This window comes from Cervus canadensis, chromosome 4 (assembly GCF_019320065.1).
Source record: "Cervus canadensis isolate Bull #8, Minnesota chromosome 4, ASM1932006v1, whole genome shotgun sequence".
Lineage (NCBI taxonomy): Eukaryota > Metazoa > Chordata > Mammalia > Artiodactyla > Cervidae > Cervus > Cervus canadensis.
In genome coordinates, this window is record NC_057389.1 from 154235 (window position 1) to 157524 (window position 3290).

Consider the following 3290-nt stretch of genomic DNA (forward strand, 5'->3'; position numbering starts at 1 on the left):
CTATATACATAGACATGTAAATATCTGTATACACGGAGGATGGTTACACAGTGGACAATGAAGGAGACCACCTTATAGACAAAATAAGTGATACAGATAGTGGCATTTATAAGAGCATACTAGGAGAGAGAAACATAAACAATTTCAAACAAAGAGAACACAGCTAAGCAAGATGCATGTGACTAGTTTTAATCTGAGGGCACTAAACCAACAAGTCCACAGGGAGTTGGTAGATGATGGCAAAGTCTGGAAGGGTGAGGTAGTGAAAACAAGTTAAATGTTTCATCTTTGTTTACAAAGTATAGCTTATACATTTTTGGATTCATACTTGTTACCTCCTTAAGTATGTATCACCTATATATCCTCCTATGCCCACATCCATACTGTTTCAACTCAAATCAAGCATAACTCCAACTTTTTGCAGCTCTATTTAGTCAGTGGTCGGAGTTTCATGAAAAAGCCACATTGTGATTCTTTTGTATAGACCAGTAATGGTTAGGATTTCTGTCTAAAGTTTTTTTTTTTTAGGGTCCTTAGAGATCATTTAAAATTTCAACACTTGTCCCTGCTTCACCTTGTTCTGATTCAATTGACATTGGAAAAGTTATGGAAAGAGTGTTTAATATAATCTGAACTCACCAGGTATCTATTGTTTGGTGTACATAAAGATCTGAGAAGTAGACTTCGATGGATGTAAAAATAAACATTGTGGATATAGAACATAATTAGAAATAGCGAGAGTCACTTGACCAGAGAGCAATCACAATGGATCGACTTCATCTCCCACACCCATGGGGACAAGTTTATCTTGGTAAAAATATCAGCAACTGAAGAGTTAAAGTGTTATCACTGGGAAAAATGATTATGAAAAGAAATCTATGGAATGTTTTCATATATGGGCTGCAACTTTCCAAGAGGCTTTAAATTTCAGGTGAATGTTTTATTATTTGAAATCTTGAGTGGATTACAGACTCTGCAAATTTTACAGACTGTTCAAAGTTACATTCTGTTCCATCCCGGAATGAATCCATTACCTTTTGGTTCATGCACTTGTGACACACTTCATCAGCTTAGAGACAATCTGTGTTGGAGAGTGTTCTAAACCAATGTGTGCGTACCAGCTGCAGGTCTGACAAGAAACATTTATTCTCATGTTGTTGTAGTCCTACTCTCACATCCGTACATGACTACTGCAAAAACCAGTAGCATTTACTCTCACATATGGGATATCAAATTTGTTTTTACATGTTGCCTGCTATATTTAGGCTCTTGGTTCATACTTCATGTACCCATGTAGTGTTGTATTTAAATCCAGTTTGAAACAGAGCTTTATTTGAAGAAGGTTTTGCCCACCAGCAGCGTTCTATTCTCACCAGCACCTCTTACCTTGGTGTGACATCTCAAAACTCAGAAACTCTTACATGTTGATATGAATATCAATTTCATTTTAGGAGAGTTTAAACAGAGAAGTGACAAAATCAGGGTGCCTATTTTACCAGGTTTCTCCAGGCAGAAAACTGAAGCTTGATGTTGTTCAGTTGCTCAGTCGTGTCCAACTCTTTGCAACCCCATAGACTGCAGCATGCTGGGCTTCCCTGTCCTTCACCATCTACCAGAGTTTGCTCAAACTCCTGTTCATTATGTTGGTGATGCTATCCAAGCATTTTGTCCTCTGTCATCCCCTTGTCCTCCTGCCCTCAGTCGTTGAAATTGAAATGGTTAGAAGGCAGCGTTCATACAGCTTATGGGCTCCTTGACTACATTTTTTCTTGCAAGAATTTTCTTAGGTATTTTTCAAGTGTGACCTTTCATTCATATAATAGCAAATAACAGAATTAGAAGAAACCAATTTGAAACAATGGATTGTTTCTACCCTGACAATCTGTACACAAAGGAACCAGTGGGAACCACAAAGATCTGGGGGCCAAGCTTTTAAGAATATTTTAGGTTGGCAAATACTAACTAGTATGCTTTCCATTTCAACAATTCTTATTCTGATACAGAATATCCTTTTCTAGAAGGCTTCCAGTGTGGCTGCCTCCTGCTGGAAGCATGGGAGAAGGAATCAGGGCACTGTTTGTCTGTCTTTACAAGACACTGGACTCAACTCTAAGAAGTTCCTGGATCTTCCCTGGATCCTGACCACCACATGGCCAACGATACTGGTGACAGTTTTGTTTTGCCTGTTAAAGTGTTTAATGTCAAAGATTCTTTCGGTTTCCTGATGTGGGTGACATGTGGGGCCCAGTGATGATTTTTCCTTTGAGAAACTTTCTTGCTAGTTCCCACCTGAGGGTGAGGCCCCTGTCCAATGATGAGAAACCTGTGCCTCCAGGGAGAGCAAATTTATGCTAGTTTAAACCTGACCAACTTCTGTCTGCATGGTAGATTTAGACCTCTCTGTCTTGTCTAGGACTTTCTGTGGTTGCTTACATGGTAAAGAATCTGCATGCAGTGCAGGAGAATTGGGTTCATCTCTGGATTGGGAAGATCCCCTGGAGAAGGGAATGGTAACCTACTCCAGTATTCTTGCCTGCAGAATCCCATGGACAGAGGAGGCTGGAGGGCTACAGTCCATGTGGTCACAAACAGTCAGACATGTCTGAAGGATGAATACTTTGACTTTTCAATCCTGTCTGCACTGATTATGTTTAGACAAGACTGCTTGCTTTCTGCAATGAGAATATTGACACCTGACCATGTTCTGTGTGCATGAGGACGTGGAGACCTGGGTGCGGACTGGGCCTGGCCTCCGTCCTGGCAAACTCCGTGCCTGTGTCTGAATGTCAGTGCTCAGAGGTCTGGGGCCTGGAGCTGAGGTGGGCTTCTCTGGGTAATGTGCCCTCCTCTGAGTGGGGTTCCATGGCCCTCCCAGGGGTCAGTGCTGCAGTAGGGCTCTTAGTCTATCCTCCTGCCAGGCTCACCTGCCCTGAGGCTCATGGAGACCCCTCAGGTGGGCTACTTGGTAATTATTCCAGTGTTTCAGTGCATTCAGTTTGAGTAGGGAGGCAGGTTCACCTGGCTAATTGATTCCGGGGAACAAGGATCAGGCAAAAATCCAACGGGCAGCAGGTGAGGTTGCTATGTGATCGCCTTCCCGTCGGCTGTCCCTGCTCAGCCGACACCAGACCTGCCCCTAGTCTTCTAGCCCCACACCTTGTGTGTTTTCTCAACACCTCAGTGGGAAAACAAAGAACGGAGCCCACTGGAACCAAGGCAGTGTGTTCAGCATTATCGTGACAGCTGTCAAAACAGTTAGTATCAGACATAAACAAAGGCAGGAGTGGGGA